The 19,956-nt window shown below is 38.9% G+C and overlaps 1 long non-coding RNA gene across 1 annotated transcript in view; it reads right to left on the bottom strand.

Moving 5' to 3' along the window:
* Nucleotides 1–2,077: 2,077 nt before the first annotated feature.
* The window catches only part of LOC121860909, an 18,541-nt gene continuing 662 nt past the window's right edge, over nucleotides 2,078–19,956 (bottom strand). Inside the window, exons 1-4 of the long non-coding RNA XR_006087946.1 lie at nucleotides 19,513–19,956; nucleotides 14,782–14,938; nucleotides 13,570–13,711; nucleotides 2,078–2,232 (exon numbers count right to left, since the gene is read on the bottom strand). The exon at nucleotides 19,513–19,956 is cut by the window's right edge and continues 662 nt beyond it. This is a non-coding gene — a long non-coding RNA (uncharacterized LOC121860909). The remainder of the gene's footprint in view (nucleotides 2,233–13,569; nucleotides 13,712–14,781; nucleotides 14,939–19,512) is intronic.

The raw sequence follows: 19,956 nt of genomic DNA on the forward strand, positions 1-19,956 counted from the left end.
GACCCTTGAGCATGGTGACTTAACCCTTGAGGATGGTGACTTAACCCCTTGAGGATGGTGACTTGACCCCTGAATATGGTGACTTGACCCCTGAGGATGGTGACTTAACCCTTGACGATGGTGACTTAACCCCTTGAGGATGGTGACTTAACCCTTGAGGATGGTGACTTGAACCCTTGATTATGGTGACTTAACCCTTGAGTATGGTGATTTAACCCTTGAGGATGGTGACTTAAACCCTTGATTATGGTGACTTGACCCCTTGATTATGGTGACTTGGACCCCTTGAGGATGGTGACTGAACCTTGAGGATGGTGACTTGAACCCTTGAGGATGGTGACTTGACCCCTGAATATGGTGACTTGACCCTTGAATATGGTGACTGACCCCTTGAGCATGGTGACTTAACCCCTTGAGGATGGTGACTAACCCTTGAGGATGGTGACTTGACCCTTGAATATGGTGACTTGACCCCTTGGAGGATGGTGACTTAACCTTGAGGATGGTGATTAACCCCTGAGGATGGTGACTTGACCCCTGAATATGGTGACTTGACCCCTTGGAGGATGGTGACTTGACCCCTTGAGGATGGTGACTTAACCCCTTGAGGATGGTGACTTGAACCCTTGAGGATGGTGACTAACCCCTTGAGGATGGTGACTTAACCCTGAGGATGGGACTTGACCCTTGGAGGATGGACTTAACCCCTTGAGGATGGTGACTTGACCCCTTGAGGATGGTGACTTGACCCTGAGGATGGTGACTTGAACCCTTGAGGATGGTGACTTAACCCTGAGGATGGTGACTTAACCCCTTGAATATGGTGACTTGAACCCTTGAGGATGGTGACTTAACCCTTGAGGATGGTGACTTAACCCCTTGAGGATGGTGACTTGACCCCTTGAATATGGTGACTTGAACCCTTGAGGATGGTGACTTAACCCCTTGAGGATGGTGACTTAACCCCTTAAAGGTGACTTGACCCCTTGAGGATGGTTGACTTAACCCCTTGAGGATGGTGACTTAACCCCTGAGGATGGTGACTTGACCCCTGAATATGGTGACTTGACCCCTGAGGATGGTGACTTGAACCCTTGATTATGGTGACTTGACCCCTTGAGGATGGTGACTTGACCCTTAGATATGGTGACTTGACCCTTGAGGCGGTGACTTGAACCCTTGATTATGGTGACTTGACCCCTTGAGGATGGTGACTTGACCCCTTGAGGATGGTGACTGACCCTTGAGGATGGTGACTTAACCCCTTGAGGATGGTGACTTAACCCCTTGAGGATGGTGACTGACCCTTGAATATGGCTTGACCCTTGAGGATGGTGACTTGACCCTTGATTATGGTGACTTGACCCCTTGAGGATGGTGACTTGACCCTTGAGAATGGTGACTTGACCCCTTAGTATGGTGACTTGACCCCTTGAGTATGGTGACGACCCCTTGAGGATGGTAACTTGCCCTTGTTTATGGCGACAACCCTTAAGGATGGCTTAACCCCTTGAGATGACAACCCTTGAGGATGGTGACTTGACCCCTTGAGGATGGTGACTTAACTTTGAGTATGGTGACTTGACCCTTGAGGATGGTGACTTGACCCTTGAGGATGGTGACTTGACCCCTTGAGGATGGTGACGCCCTTGAGTGGTGACTTGACCCCTTGAGGATGGTGACAACCCCTTGAGCATGGTGACTTGACCCCTTGAGGATGGTGACTTGACCCCTTGAGAATGGTGGCTTACCCTTGAGGATGGTGACAACCCTTGAGGATGGTGACTTGACCCCTTGAGGATGGTGACAACCCTTGAGCATGGTGACTTGACCCCTTGAGGATGGTGACTTGACCTCTTGAGGATGGTGACTTGACCCCTTGAGGATGGTGACTTGACCCTTGAGGATGGTGACCTTGAGTATGGTGACTTAATCCCTTTGACCGCTGTAATCCTTGGGGTTAAGACATCGTACTCAAGAGGTTATCATCATACACCCATGACCACTTAAGTGTACAACTGCAGTAAACACTGTGTCACTAAACTATGGCAATACTAAGGAGATTAAAAGACCCAAAGAACTAATATATTATATATATCTATACAGTATATATTAATATTTCCCTCAGTAGAGTTATTCATAAGACTCTTGATTCCTAAGAGCAATTATGGCATGGCAACGTGGAGAGGTGACCGGATCAAACAGTTGAATAAGGTGAGATTGTACGTCCTCCTGCAACAAGAACACAATAACAATAGATGGATGAGCAGCAAACACAATAACAATAGATGGATGAGCAGCAAACACAATAACAATAGATGGATGAGCAGCAGACACAATAACAATAGATGGATGAGCAGCAACATTTCTGAAAAGGTACTGAAAGAAAATAACCAGAGCACATATGAAGATTATCCTTGAGTTTATTTATACTGGGGGAATAAGATTAGGTCTGGTTAGGTTAGGTTTAGTTTGGTTATGTTTCGTTAAGGTTTGGTTAGGTTCGATTTGGTTAAACAATATTAGGTTAACTTAGGTTAGGTTAAGAGAAAGTTTGGTTTGGTAAGGTTAGGTTAGCTTAGGTTAATCAAGATTAGGTTTGGTTAAGTAAGGTTAGGTTAAGTCAGGTTTGATTACAGAAGTTAGGTTACGTTAAATCAGGTTAGATTACAGTGGTAAGGTTAAGTCAGGTAAGATTAAAGTGGTAAGGTGAGGTTAGGTTATGGCAAGTTAGATTACAGTGGTTTGGTTATGATAAGCCAGGTTTGGTTAATTCAAGGAGTCAGGCTAGATTAAAGTGGTTCTGTTATGCTAGGTTAGGTTAACATTAGGGTAATTAACCATCAAATAAATAATAAGTTATGGGTGGTAATACTCCACCGGCTTGTCTCAGTGCTCCCAACACAGTCAGGCAACACCACAAGTTATTACATGGAAGAGTAACACCAAGCACCACGGAAGAGTAACACCAAGCACCACGGGAGAGTAACACCAAGCACCACGGAAGAGTAACACCAAGCACCACGGAAGAGTAACACCAAGCACCACGGAAGAGTAACCTGCACCACGGGCGGTAACACCAAGCACCACGGAGAGTAACACCAAGCACCATGGGAGTAACACCAAGCACCATGGGAGAGTAACACCAAGAACCATGGGAGAGTAACACCAAGCACCATGGGAGAGTAACACCAAGCACCATGGGAGAGTAACACCAAGCACCATGGAAGAGTAACACCAAGCACCATGGAAGAGTAACACCAAGCACCATGGAAGAGTAACACCAAGCACCACGGGAGAGTAACACCAAGCACCATGGGAGAGTAACACCAAGCACCATGGGAGAGTAACACCAAGCACCATGGGAGAGTAACACCAAGCACCATGGAAGAGTAACACCAAGAACCATGGGAGAGTAACACCAAGCACCATGGAACAGTACAGTAGTACCAATCTTAAAGAACAAGATCACTCAGCCACATGGAGGTGTAGCATTAAGCCTTGTGGAACAAGAGCATTAAACCTTGTGGAATAGGACCACTTAACTTCAAGGAACAGGGACCACTTAAATTCATGGAATAGGAAAATTACATACAACTTGAGGAAAACGAATGCTACGAGAGCCCTGAAAAATTAATCAAATAAATCTTCTTTGTGTTGAAATGTGAAAGCTATTGATTAAGAGAACAAGGCAAAAACAGATAAAAACCACACACACTACTACTTTGCTGTCACTCAGAATCAAGTAGACAAACATCCAGCTATGATACAGAAGCCTGGGACCACACCTCACCCACTTGAGTGAGTGAAGTCTTGTGACAACTGACCACGTGGTGTCCCCATGACGCTACGACACCACGAAGTGAATGAGTTGCTACAGCATCATGTGATGCCCCTCATAACACCATCTGTGAGGGAATTACTACACCACATCAGGCCCCTCATACACCATCTGTGAGGCAATTACTACACCACATCAGGCCCCTCATAACACCATCTGTGAGGGAATTGCTAAATCATCAGGCCCCTCATACACCATCTGTGAGGTAACTACGACATCATCAGGCCCCTCGCAACACCATCTGTGAGGGAATTACTAAATCATCAGGCCCCTCATACACCATCTGTGAGGTAACTACTACATCATCAGGCCCCTCGCAACACCACCTGTGAGGGAACTAGCACTCCACGTGATGCCCCTCATAATGCCATCTGTGTGGGAGTTCCTACACTACGTGTCTGCTGTTCAACACCTCAGCTGGCATGATCTATGTGTGTAAACATTAATCTGTATGTTCACTGTATGTTCCTTCACCTTTCTCTAATGAAGGCTTTTGTTAAACCACCAATGTATGTAATAAGTCATTTATGTCCAATGTATATTTTCAGCCATCGGGCTGCAAACTTTTTCAATAAACCGTTTATTATTATTATTATTATTATTATAATGTGAGTGATTAAGGATGTCACCTTCGTTGGTGAGCTCTGAGGTGTCTAAAGAAGCCAATACAGGACCGGCAGAGTAGTCCACAGATGTTGCAGGTGTAGAGGGCTACATCTAGTGCAGGAAGGACATCGGCAATGTCTCTCCAGCATTGGCACTTGTCTGCCTTGGTATGCAGCCAGGCTAACTCGAAAGTATTGACACCTTCTTGTGTGGTGATCCTCCAAGAGTTACGGTGAGGTTTAATCGTCTCCCAGGTGAGGAGGTCGATTTGGCACTATTTTAGGTTTGTCTTAAAATTATCCTAATACCTTTTCAGTTGCCCGACAGCATTGCATTTACTATTCATTAGGTGACTGCAAGGTAGCTGCTTCGGCAGTCTGTCGTCGTCCATGTGGGTAACATGGCCAGTCCAACATTGTTGTTCATGGATAATGGTAGCCTCAATGCTCCTACAGTTGGTGTCAGCGAGAATACTGACATCTGTTCTCTTGTCTTCCCAGCGAACTCAGAGGATAGAATGTAAACTACGTTGGTGAAACCTTTCAAGTGCCTTAAGGTGCCTCCTGTATGTGACCCATGTCTCGCTGCCATATAGCAGGGTGGGGAGGACCACTGCTCGATACACATGCAGCTTTGTAGATAATTTCAGCTGCCTACAGCTGAAGACATGGGTGTGGAGTCTGCCAAAGGCTTGAGATGCACATCTGATCCGATGTTGAATCTCTTCATCGCTGTCCGCGGTGTTGGACAGGTGGGACCCAAGATACTGAGGGTAACATTAGAGACGGTAGTACCGTTAAGATGGATGGATGGTGGAGGTGTGGCTGAACCATGGGCAGGCTGAAAGAGAATCTGAGTCTTAAATACATTCACCTCAAGGCCAAAGTGAGTACAGTATTACCCCGCCTAACGCTGTTTCACTTAACGCGGCTTACATATACGTGCCTCGCCAGAGCTGAACTTTCACTTAACACGGATTTTTTCCACATATACTGCAGAGTGGTCCAGCCGAGACGCTATTTTTAGATTTGCCCACCCGCCCCTGCCTGACTGCCTGTTTTAGCTCATAAAATTCATACAAATTGCTTCTCGCCAGAATATAATTTTACATTGCTGGAATTCTTATAATTTGGTGATCATTTTGAATATAAACATATATATTTTGCATTAGACATACAAATTTTGTGATAAAATGTTTTCTAGTAAATATGTTATCTTTTGTGCAAAAATATATGACATATTCAAAATATTCCTGGTCTTACAAGGAATCCAGCAATGTCAATTATATTATCCTAACTTTAGTTTGAGGTATTATTTATTAAAATTTAGTGGTTTTCCCAATACATCCTTGGGACGGTTATGGGGTGGGGACCGACCGACCATCTGTTACCCTCGTGAAGAATATATATTTTTTTTATTAACTGAAGATATTTGTTTTAGCTCATAAAATTCATACAAATTACTGTCAGAATATAATTTACATTGCTGGAATTCTTATAATTGATGATCATTTTTGAATATAAACATCATATATTTTAGATATACAAATTTTAGATAAAATGTTTTCTAGTAAATATGTTATCTTTTGTGCAAAAATATATGACATTTATATTTAAAATATTCCTGGTCTTACAAGGAATCCAGCAATGTCAATGTATTATCCTTAACTTAGTTTGAGGTATTATTTATTAAAATTTAGTGGTTTTCTCAAAAATTTCTAGAGAGGAAGAGCCAGCAGTGTAATGTGAGAAGAGGGGAGGGAGTTGAGTCCATTATTTGAATGGACATTAACTTGGCGACTGTATTTCTATTTCTCTTAAGTATTAATTGTGTGCATGTACCATCATAAAATTAAGATGTTATTTTTACTACAAACATAGTTATGTGTCTTCAAAAGTGGAGTTTGGGGGTCGGGCGGTTTCTATTGGAATTAATCCCATATGTTCTTGTTGTTCACTTATCCATGATTTCACTTAACACGGACCCTCTGGGTTCTATTGACTAAGTAGGGGGGCCAACTGTATACTGGATTGCGAATAGGTGTTCAGTATCTTCCTATACCAGTGTTTTTCAAACTTACGTGCACTCACAGCCGAGAACAACAATTTGAATTAGTAATTCATTAAACCTAAGTGTAATGCTATGAAATGAGGAAATCAAAGACAAACACTGTTCACAATTTTCCTTTTATTTAGGAAATGCTCTCTTGGCAGTTACTTCTAGACTGTGGAGTGTACATTACAATTACTAAGCCTAAATTATGGTGCATTTATTTTTATTTTCTATTTATTTTCGTAATTCATTTTATTTTTTTTTCATTTATTTTCATACCATTTTTATTTTATGACCTAATTTATTTATTTTCATGGACCCACTGAAGGGTCGACCCATAGGTTAGAAACCCCGTCCTATAGGTTGTGTTCAGTGTGAGAGACAAGGGTGAGGTCGGTCTGCATACTGAAGTTCAGTAATGGGCTTGACACCTTTGTTACTGCCTGGAGTTGTCTGATGTTGAAAAGACCCCTTCACCTGGTACTTGATGTAGCACCCCGCCAGCTGAATTGGCATTCTTGAGTACAGAAGAAGGCATCCAAGAAAATGAAAAAGAGAGTTGGTGCCAGTACACATCCTTATTTTACCCCCATTTGGATGGGAAACCCAGACTGTGCTACAGCAGGACACTGCCGTTCATGCCATAGTTGAGTTGCCTCACAATGACGATGGTGGGCAGTCAAACGCCAGAGGGCTTACCTGCTGACCAAGTTGAAGGCCTTAGTTAGGTCGATGAAGGCATTGTACAGGTCACGGTGCTGTTCTCGCCACTTTTCCTGTATCTGGCAGGTATCAAAGACCATGTCAGTGGTGTCACGTGATGGTTTAAACCACATTGAGATTCTGGGAGGAAGTTTTCCGCCTCAGGAAGAAGAGAATGCCGGGCATTTCCCTGATGACAAGGGTGAAGCAACTCAACTATTGAGCTATTAGCAACAAAGATTTTCCCTTTTGGCAAGGTGTCTGAGGGTACCAGGTACTCTGGACAACTGGTTATTGCCTTACAATGTATACCGAAGAAAACAGAATTAAGTTTCTTACGAAGTTAAGCATCACGAACATTGCCAGTGAATTAAGAGATGTAACTCTAGTTTTTCTTAAATTTTGGGCAACATTATTGTTTTATTTTGTCAGACTTGCAAGAACAATGTTTCTCAGTCTTCTGATGTTGACTGACATTGCAGAATTAAGAAACTACATGAAATCTTCCCCATGTCTTAAAACAAGCGCTGGTTGACACCTGAAACCACGCATAAAAGAAATATGAAGTCTCAAACACGTTCTTGGCTAGCTTAATGTAGTGTTTATCAGAGTGCTTGCAAGTATTTATTCATTTATCACAAGTTTCCTTATCTATGGAAATCGGAACACCTGATGTGCTCTCTGTTTGGGAGCAGATCGCAGCACAGACAGTCACCAGATGATGCGGTTTACAACAATGATGTCACCGAGCTGTGCATTGTGGGTAAAACAAGAGCATGGTGAACTATCTTTACTATTACAGTATTTTTATTCTTGACATACAATGATAGCAACTGTATGTTAAATCAAATTATCAGAACATGCATAAAGAAAGGTTTATATCTTTCTAATCTTGAAAATAATAGTCTGCTTCTTAACTGATCATAGACTAAAGGGGTCCCCAGGTTTAATGGGTTCCGCTCCTGAGGACGTTCTAAGTTGGAAATGTACATAAGTCAGAACACATACCCTATGTGCACTATATCATAGACCAAGTCCTTTTATACATCTTGAATTCTCAGATATACTCATGTGTAGCTCGAGTTATTAAGACCAAATTTTAGGCAAAAATTGGGGTCGACTCTACATGGGTAATAGTTTTGTTAGGTTGAACCCGTGGCATGATGGAAGGGCGAGGAGCAACTTTTAGCTTTAGACATTAAAAATATTTACCATTTACTGCCAGTAAACAATGGTAACGTAAAATATGTACCAATTAGTAATGAATAGTTGTGCAGTTCCTTCCAGCAGATGAAGCTCACCAACTTACAATAGGCTAAATTACCTTACAACATGCTTTCAGTAGTCTATGTTGAAGTTCTTAGCACAGGCTAACTTATCATATCATATACGGTATCACAGTACTCATTGACCTACAAAAAGTACCAGTAACAAAAACCTTTTCGATATTTCACACTTAATATAATACTAAGTAATCCACTTCAACCTCTATTGTTTACAACGATGCTTGACTTAATTCACCAGCTGTTGAGTATCAGCTAGACGGTACACGTGTTTTTCAGATCGCCAGTTAAAATACTGATACATCACAGGTATATTTTACCTTAACTGTGCCTGAAGGAATATATTCTCGGAAAAAAATAGTAGTTTTCGCTTGCGTATTTTAATTTATAAATAAAAATACATGACAAAAACAAAAGATTTTTCCTAACTTTCCGATGTTCAAGAAAAGTTACTCGTTTTTTTAATAGTTTTCGTTAAAATACTGTTATATTACAATGATGTTCTATTCATACTGTGTTTGATATAATGCATTCACGAAATGTAATATTTTTGCGGAAATAATATAATTTATTACAGTGAAAGTGGGATAAAAATCGTGGACTAAAACAATGACTTCGCTTTCGCTCTTCAAAAGATGTTACTGTAATCACTTTTCTAATGGTTTTCAGTTCGTTGTTTTACAAAACATTCTATCCTAATTGACTTGAATAAATACTACTCATATTTCTGAATATTTTCATTAAAATTCATCAAAATCATTTTCTCCTTGTCTCATCAGCAAAACAGCTACTCCCAGTCCTCTCCTTGAACAGGGCAAGAGGGTACGTGGTTTTTCTAATCGTTAGTTAAGAAACTGTTACATCACATGTAGATTTTACCTAAACTGCGTGAATGAATATATTCTCGAAATAAATAGTAGTTTTGGTTGAAACGTGATGTATTTCAATGTAAAATAGATAAAATACATGACGAAAACCAAAAGACTTTACCTAAGCTTCCGATGTTCTTGAGATGTTACTCGTTTTTAATAGTTTTCGGTTAAAATACTGTTATATTACAATGATATTCTATTATACTGTGCTTGATATAATGCATTAACGGAAATGTAATATTTTGCTGAAATGACGTATATTATGTGGAAAATGGGATAAAATCGTGACGAAAACAATGACTTTCGCTTTTCGCTCAAAAGATGTTACCGTAATCGCTTAATGGTTTTCAGTTTAAAAACTGTTATATTACAATAATATTCCTCCTAATTGACTTGAATAAATACTTGAATGGAGATATACAATATTTTTGTTGAAACTACCCGCTTTTCAATGTAAAGTGTCGTAATAATAAATGGTAAACAATTTGCCTTCGCACTTGGTGTTTCAGGCACGGCGAGCCTCAGTTTATAGGACGAGTAAGTTTTAGTGAAGGTTTTGTTGTTCCATTACCCTAAAAAACTTGGGTCTAACTATAAACGAGAAATATCATAAATTAACGATTTCTTGGTCAAAAATCAGGGCTGACCTCTATAAACAGGGGATTATAGACGAGTATATACAGTACTTAATTTACGTAAAAAACGAGAAATTGAATGACAAAATACAGTAATCAGAAAGTACAAATTAAAGTTACTTTATGATGAAACCTGGGGCTGGCTTGCATGTAGAGATGGGCATTTGTAGGAGTGACAGAGGCTTTATTGGGTAGGTTGAACTGAGACGTTTTTCATCATAAATTTTTCTGTAGCATCATAGATATTCAATAATACCCCTATGAATCTTGGTGAATCTTGCTGTGTTGGCATCTTGCTGTTTAAATGTAAACATTCCTTCTTCAATAAGCCTGAAACCATCTGCCATTTCTTTTGTAATGAATCCCTTTGGTTCTGGAGTTTCAGCTTCTACATCCTCTGACAAAATTTGCTTGTCCAGTTTAGTCAGGTCCTCACTGCTTAATTCTTCAGCATGAGACCTACAACTGTGTGACATCATCCTCACGAATATAAAGCTGGAGTTTGTCTCAAGGTCTACCACTGTCCGTGTCACTTCCCCAACGTCAATTTCAAAGTCCCCGATAACGCTAGCAAACTGTGGGCAGTGTTTTTTCCAACACCATTTGCCCTACTCCTGAACCAGTTAAACCAGCCCCTACTAGCAACAAAAATCTTCCCCATCACTTTCATCACCACACTTAGTCTTCAAGTCTGCATGCAAGCTTCACCTTTTCCTGAATTAAGGCTAAACTTAAGAGGCAACTCTAAATTTGATCTTCCATCCATATCACTAACAATCCACTTTTTGTTTTGTTGTCACACTTGAGTGCTGGTGGTAGATCATTTTACATTTTCAAAATTTTCTGTTTGTCTTTTAAAAATTGCTCTGACCGTTGACTGATTGAAGCTCAACGCCTACCAATCACTGAAGGTGTTTCTCCTTTTTAGAATGTTTAATTCCATCAATTTTCACTTCCATTGTAATTGTTTTCCTTGAACAACAGTTTGCACTTGATCATGCACGCTAGCATACAGACGCCTCAAAGCACTTTGGCTGGGTGCATCATCCATTCCCATGCGTCCCTCTAGGTCATGCAAACTAGTTCTCGTATGCAATACTACAAACCAGTTGTACTTATGTCAGACTTTTAAGATAGTGATGTTCTCGTTAGCTGGAAGAATTGGCAGAGCACTTCCGGGAATGAGAGATTCGGTAACTAAAACAACTTTTCAAAGATGGAGAAAACTCCTCATCCCTGAATTTTCTGAAATTTCCGGTAACAGGAAAATTTTCTCGAACCAGAAATTGCGATATATCCCTCGAATTCTCCGGTACCGAATATTTTTTAGAATGGAAAGTGCCCCTGATTTTCAACTCTCAAACCCAGAATAAAATAACCCATCCCGAATTTTCCGGTAACGGAAATTTTTCTCGAATTTCCCAGAAAATGTGCCCTCGAAAATACAGCTACCCTTCTTACTTAATTACCCGGACATGACTGCTCCAGTCATACCAAAATTTTTCAATTACAGTATTACCCGATGACGTGTCAATTGAACTCACAGGGTACCGCTGAAAGTGAAAACCGCAGAAAAGTGAACAACAGAACATATGGGAATAATTCCAATAGAGACTGGCCACGTACTAAAACCCACTTTTTCCGACACAATACCTATGTTGTAGTAAAAATAAGATCTAAATTTTATGATGGTATGCTCACACAATTAATATTTAAGAGAAATGCAGTCGCTAGGTTAATGTCCATTCAAATAATGGACTCAAATCCCCCCACTCTTCCCAGCTCACTAGCTCCTACCTCTGAGAAATGTTGGGTGAAAACACTAGATTTTAACGCTTAGTAATAAATAATACTCAGACTAAGTTAGGATAATATAATTGACATTTCTGGATTCCTTGTCAGAATAGGGTTTGAATGTAAACTTCATATATTTGCACAAAAGATAAAATATTTGCTTTGTAAACCAAATTATTACATTAGATCTAAAATTTGTATGTCTAATGCAAAATCTATGATGTTTATATTCAAAATGATCATCATATTGTAAGAATTTTGCAGCAATGTAAATTATTTATTCTGGCCGGGTAATTTGTATGAATTTTGTGAGCTAAAAAATAAATAAAAAAATATTATACTTCACCACTAATATGAGTATGCACCGCGAAAGTGAAAGTCCGGTTCTGGCAAAGTACCGCAGAATGAGAAATCGCTGAAAGTGAAACGGTGTAAAGCGGGTAATACTGTACATATTTTTCGAGTCCTATAATGATTGCGCTGTGTATTGAAAAATTTCGCTTGTAATTCACTTTAAATGGCTGGCAAGCTTAAAAGTGAGAGTTTGTGGTGCTGAGAAGAAAAAGAGACACCCATTTTAGATTTTCTATGTATTATTCACATTTCATTTCACAACTCTGGATTTGGGTCCCTAACCCCGGCCATAAGTCGAGTGGTGAAGTAGTAGTTCAGGAGAATTTTCCAGAAAATTCAGCTTTGGGGAATGATTTTCTGTGAAAATTTAAATTCCAGCTAACGGAGATATTACTATTGACCTTATGGAACCTCGCTCGCATTGGCAGGCATTTATAGTTTTACATTCAGAAGTCAATCCTCTGACCCTTGTACATTATGAAAATTTTATCAAACACCGTTCTGGGGACAGCCAGTCATTACTATTTCATCAAAACAACTTCATCATCAAAGGAAGACTATTTTTTGTGCTAAGAAAAATTACTATACAGTCATCCCTTGGTTATCACGCCTAATTGGGACTGCTTGAGTGCGTATTATTAAACGCGATAACAAAGTACAGAACCCATGGGATTTATTCTAACTGGTTCCAGGCACCCAAGACCCAACCCCAATTTTCCCATTTTACGACCATTTAGACCCACTAAAAGATATATTTAATGTTATGGTAAGTATCATAAACACACACAGGCATGGCTAGGTTTATTACAAAGTGATGAAAGTCGCTCAATACTGTAGTCCACAAAGCGTGTTGCTATGCTTTTTTTATTTGATTCCCCGTCATAGGTCAGCTTTCTCTACTAGGACGCCTGAGTCCTCCGTTTTCTCTCAATCTTAGAGTGCACCATAGACTTCATTATTCCTTAGTAATGACACAGAATTTGAAATTACCCCAATTGCAACTGGGGTTGCAAATTGTTGAGGCAACTTAGATATGTCTAATTATAGTTGGAACATTCAAGATCCATTGTGAGTGATGTTGAAAGCTTCAACTGTCTTTATGGTTGGTAAAACTTGTCAAGTAAGTGAGTGGCAAGTCTGTCAGAATGAGTGGCATGTGTGAGTGCTTGTGTTTGTTCAACCGCTTTCAGAGTTTGTTACCTCCATCCATTTCATCCATTAAATGTGTTTTTTCCAATTTGTAAATAGAGATTTTATCCTCAATAGATGTAGGTGAAGCAAGGGGTCAACATTACACCTGGAGAAAATCGTGATAACCAAATTCTCGGCCTGAAAAATCGCCATAAAGGCAGGTGTGCAGATTTTGATGGAAGAGTGATAATGAAAATCACGAAAACCAAGTGCGCTATAACCAAGGATGACTGTGTTACCTGTTCTCTGAGATAAGCCAGTCGGTCGAGAAGAATTAATCCTTCCACCACAGGAGCCAAAGATGCCGCGGAAAAAACATTCCAGCTTCCTCAAGTTGTCCAGGTGATTCTGGTAGTATTCCTCCAAGTCTTCTTGTGAAACCTTTTAAGAAAAAATAAAAAATTAAATAAATAAAGTATTAGATACCAATATAAGATAAAGGAAGATATGACTTTATTTTAAATACTTCCTGTAGTCTCCTTTTCCAGAGTCTTGACATGTTTAACAACATCACACACTACCCAGAGGGACAAGTTGAATTACAGCTGAAAATTAAATTCCATTTGATTCAATGGTTGGTCCAGGTCTTGTGAGGCTTTAGGGCAGGTGATGAAACCCTCAATTAGATTCACATTCTCCAAAATTCCTCTTGCTAATTTATAACCTTAAAGTAGAAAAAGTAAGTCCAGGTCAACTGTTTTTTTCCCTTACAATCATAGTGTGATATCACACTTCAATCCTTTATATCTGACCCACATTTCATCAACAAGTGATATGTCAATTTCTTCTCTAGTTAAGAATGGGATGGAGGAAATTATGTGTAAAATAAGTCAACTAACAGCACCCAAACTGGCAAGTACAGTATTCATATCATTAATAAGATGGGGATGAATCTTCATTTACTCCCTAGAGCCGCACAGCAAACATCTGACAGCTGTCTGTTAAAGAGATAAATATCCACCTCACAACCCCTCTCTTATGGTTGACAGGGGCTGTGATGTCTGTTTACTCACCAATTGTTATTAATATTGGGTTAGTCTGGGATGTAACTTGAAGACTTGACTGGTAAATATAAAAGTCTCTTTGGACTGGCATGAGGCTATACTGTATATCATATTAAGAGAGTGAGTGAAACAGACCATATCCCTTTACCCTACAGTCAGACTCTGGGTACCTGAAAAGACTCCTGGGGTGACTGAGTGAAGGTCTGCACTGGTAAAACTACAGTATTTACTTAAACAATACTTCCTGTCACTGAATGATCTCACCAAATGATACTAATGAGATCTGTAATAAAATGTTGAGTACATTGGGATCTGGTCTCACTCACTTTCGCCTCCTCTTCCAGCCACTACTTACCTATTTATTATTCTTAGTGCAATAAGTGTTTTTAATTTCTTTACTCTATTTATTCTCACAATAATGTACAGTAACATAAACAGAAATCTCACCTCAATAGAAATTCCTAACTTTGATATTGCCATACTGGCATATTCTGGGAAAGGTCTGGCATTTTGCTGCTATCGTAACCTGTGCCATACCCGATACATCTTCCACTTATCTGTCAACACCAGCTGCAGCCGCACGATATAACGATTCAATACCACTCTGCAATTAATATACTTTAGTGTAAATCAAATAACACAGGTGCTGACAATAATACATATCTAGGAATCCTTATGAAGTTTTGAAAACCAAAACATGCAACAGGGAGGTACTACCGCCTGGGAAGATATTGGCAGCATAATGTGTTGTCTCATGGTAGACCCTGCTGCCATATGGCATCACAAAATTGTGACCAAGTCCCAGGTTGCTGATCTGACTTTCTGCCTCATTTACACACAATTGTAGGGTCTTAATTGTTTCTATTACATGACAAAACAACATACATATATAGCGTTTCTCACTGTTGATTTTCTCATTCTTGCATTTCTTTGTATTTATTATTATCACAGTGTTGTTATTATTATTATTACCATTAATATTTAATTTTACTTTTTATGATAAATTTTATTTACTATGAATTATTATTATTATTAAATTTTCACCCCGGGCCCTGATGTGGGTCAGTGACCTGTGCCCGGTGGGCTAATCCCGTAAAAAAAAAAATGTATATGTGAGTATTGTATACAGGCAAATATCAGCGATCACACGATGGACCAAAGTCAAATCCTTTGTAGAGTACAGTACAATATATCAAACCCACAACTATGCAAAATACTGTGAAAACACATAATGTTTAAGCTGCAATAAGTTGCAATATAGATCTATGCTGGTCAAATCTGGATTGCAGCTGGTTGGGTCAGTCAGCAGGCCTGGCTGCCACTGTCTCCACAAGATAACATGTGACTCACAAACTTGTGTTCATCCTTAATCACTTAAAGGTTTTAGTTACAATATAAAAATACTCAAGTATTATAATGTTTACTGTAACAAGGTACTAAGGTATTTAAGCACAACTAAACCAACAACAACTATAGCTATCACGGTGTTGGTGGTGTGAGTTTCACCATACAGTTGTGATGCATCTCCGCGGTTACGTTCCAAACCAAAAATGTGTACAGTCAAAATTACCCTTTAAAATCGCTTAAATCATCTATAAATTACATGGTTATATATACCGTTAATAGGACTTGGCTGGTTATGCCCATTTCAATTTAAATGCACCACACACACTGCATGTGCCCCCAAAATTAAAATAATTATCATAAGGTAAAAAAGTAAAGGTTCATTATGTGCCTAAAGCAAGCTGGGCGTTCCTCACTCACTGCATTGCCCAGCTCAGCCGACTCACAGACGTGTGGAGTCTGTGAGTAATAGATACAGCTGACAGTGACTGTGGAACCAATTGTGCTTTCGTTAATTGGGGACCACTGTACAATATACAGTATATCTGTTAGCCAGTGCTCTCCAATTAGTAGGTGTTAGGGCGCATGCATGATGTAAGCTGGTCCTAAACCTAAGGCATGCAGGAGTAAAAAAAAAAAAAGTTGAGAACCATTGGTCTGTGTAACCCTGAGTATAATCCAGAAATGGGACAGAACTTTTAGAAAATAAGGTTTACACACAAATAAAAAGAGGCATACCCGTAAGTAATGGTTCATTGTGGAGCAGAACAACAACTAAATACAGGTTGTACTTCTCTAATCCGGCATTCTATGGTCCGAAACGGTGAACGATTTTAGTTTGTCCAATAGATAGATAGGCAGCTCTTTTTTTTTTTTTTTTACTTATCTGAATATTATTACAGGAGTATTAAACTTTGCCCTCAGGCCCCAATGTGGGTCAGTGACCTATGCCCGGTGGGCTAATCATAAAAAAAACAAGCCCTGGAAATTAAGGTTTGTTTACATCCGCAGTTCGCTGCTCTCTCTCTCTCTTGTCTATACAGAGTACAACATTTAACCCTTCAATATATATGAGCAGTAAATAAGTGTTGCTTTCATATTCTTATGTAGAGTAATGAAGATATGTTTTCACATGTAGCACTTACATTGCAGTCTCACTTTTACCATTAATGGTTAGCTACTTATATTGTTCCATTTATTAACATTAAATAACATTACAGTACTTCATACAACCATATTCATTTTTTACATTAATGTAATGGGCCCCTGTCTCATCAACAGAGCATTATATAAATGGGTCAATACATCTGATATTATATTCAGATTCACCTCCCTGTAACTTTCCACTGTCTATGAGTATGACATGGGTTGTACTGCGTGGCGGGCAACTCTCCCAGGAGGAGTGACCCGTAGTCAGCATATCTGTAAGCCGCTGGCGAGGCCCTCACTCTTCAGTTGCTCACATCAACTTATATCAATAAGGACGTGACTTAACGTTTATAATACGCCGTCCCTTTCTCATTCTCTACAAGGAAATTACGGTTGATCTACACTCAGGAAATATATATATACAACCCTTTTATAATAAAACAAGAACTACTGTTTGGGTTTTGTTACTTAAACCCAAATAATAAATATATGTGAACGGCCTGGTTAATTGCACAAGCAGACGATTCATTAATTTTACTACAGCTAAAATCAGGGTCTTATTTTCTTCAGTTTTATATGTAGAACCAATCAGTCACTGGTTTCGTAGCTTTAGCATAAACAATGCGGCAGCCGTCTGTCTCCTCTAATATTCCACGTAACATTATATGAACAGTAAATAAGTGTTGCTTTCATATTCTTATGTAAAGTAATGACAATATGTTTTCAGCGTGTGCACATGCGCTTATACGTGATCTCTCTTTCTTTACCATAATCGTTAGCTACTTCTTTGTTCCATTTATTAACATTAAATAACATTACTTAAAACAACCATATTAATTTTACTACAGCTACAACCAGGGTCTTATTTTCTTCAGTTTTATATGTGAAGACCAGTCAGTCACTGGCTTTGTAATCAATAAACAAAGCTGTGTCATTTCCTCGTGTGTTTTAATATTCTCGTATTATTAATGAATTGTATTGCTCATTTGCACACATAAACATTAATTCAATAAAAAGACATTCAGTAATAAACAATAATGAATCTTTTGTACATAAGAGAAATGACGCTGTTTACTACGATTATGCACGTCGTCCTGCACGTTGGCGGGCCATTCAAACCCGTCGAAATTCAAGTTTCGCGGTCAAAATTTTTATTTATTTTTGCGTTTCAATAAAATCGTTAGAATTAAAAACTTCGCGAAATTTGAGAAGCTACTATACGACATTTAACCCTTCAAAATGTCTTCAAAGAGACCATTAAGCAGAAAGTGGTGCTAGTGCTTCGCATAAGCACAAGTCATATCTATCCAGGAAAAGGGTGAATTTCCATGGTCGGCACGTCAGGTTCAGGTTGCGGACTAGAGAGGTACAACCTGTATAAGAGTTGGTGGGGAAGAAATTTTGTCCCTAGACACAAAGGACCAATACAGGTTGACAATCCCTTATCAAAATCCTTGGGGCCAGAGGCATTCGAATTTTTCGGTTTTCAGAATTTTTTTTTTTATTATTAGCCCACCGGACAGGAGTCACTGACCCACAGTGGGGCCTGGAAGGCAAAAATATAATAATAATAATAATAATAATAATAATAATAATTCATAGGTCTAGGTTGTGTTTCTCACTTTTTATCTTGTTTCATTCTTGTATTTATTTATTATATTATTATTATTATTATTATTATTATTTTATTAATACAGTATTGTAATTATTATTTTTATTAATTTTATTATTATATTTTATTATTATTATTGTTATTATTATTAATTTATTTTGGTGTATTTTTTATTAAATTTTTATTTACAATGAATATTTATTATTATTATAATTAGTATTACTATTATATTTCGCCCCCAGGCGATGTGGGTCAGTGATCTATGCCTGGGTGGGCTAATCCTATTAAAAAAAAAAAGTTGCTCCACAAAAAAACTTTTCGGTTTCAGAGCTTTTCGGTTTCGGAATTTCGGATAAAGGGTTGTCAACCTGTATTGCACTACTCCTGGGAATCAACAACTCAGGCTTCATGGACCTAAGTCTAAATTGGCATTTTCTGACACTGGCCTTTTTTCAGTCAGCCAGAGAATTTTAATGAAGATATTACTGAAACAATTCCAGAATATATTTGTCAGCTAAAGGTGTTTATGTCCACTTTTGAAAGATAAATGTCTCTGATGAGGCGAGGCCACAAATATTCCACAATGTTGATACATGGAGCTGAAACTTGGACCAAGGGATAAAAGCACAATGGTGGCAACACAAATGAAAGCTATCCTAATTATACTAGTCAGAAAAAGGGCAGAACAAGAGATCATACTTTAAGTGAATTTTGGACTAACATCATTACTTACTAGAAAAACTGTCTAAACAGAAATGGACACGTCACATGGAGAAGATGGAAGAGCACTGACGACCAAATGTGGCTTTTGATTGAAGACGAGGAGAGCGACTACCAGGAAGACCCAGGAAGAGGTGGATATAATACTTGTATACAAAACATATTAATATATACAGACTTGGAAGACTGGAATAAATGAAAGGAAATAGTGTTGGAAGACAGGAGGCTGTGGTGGAAGATAGGTCAGACATACCAGTGAAAATCTACCTGGGGCTGATGAAAGAAGTAAGTCACACAAGCCCCATCATCCACTTTATGCTACAAAAAACTTAAGGCATTATTATTTGACTTACAGAGATACCCTGAGTCAGACGGTCTGCTGGCTGGCATGACAACATTCTGCAGTTTCTCCCAAGAGCAAACTTTTCTTTCTTGAGAGTAGAGCTGAGTGGGAAACCGTAACCTAAGTTTGGGATCTCTGAAGGATGTAGTGGATTCAGAGGTACAGCTTTTTGATCTATAGCTGAAGCACCATCACTCTGATTATGAAAACTGCCTGAAGGCTGTGTGGGTATAAAGATTTGCTTTCTGACAGAACTTGACACTGTCCATCACCTGACTCATTAAGTTCTTTGTCATCAAACAGATTAACAGAGTAATTTTCAACTGAAGTTTTACAAGAGGAGTCAATGTTTCTATTTTGTTTCTCTACAAAAATATTCTTGGAAAATTCTTCTTCAATGATTAAACACACCCAATGTTACACAAAAAATCAATCTTAGCGTTTGACAAAAACA

Source organism: Homarus americanus, unplaced genomic scaffold (genome assembly GCF_018991925.1).
Source record: "Homarus americanus isolate GMGI-L3 unplaced genomic scaffold, GMGI_Hamer_2.0 scaffold52806, whole genome shotgun sequence".
Lineage (NCBI taxonomy): Eukaryota > Metazoa > Arthropoda > Malacostraca > Decapoda > Nephropidae > Homarus > Homarus americanus.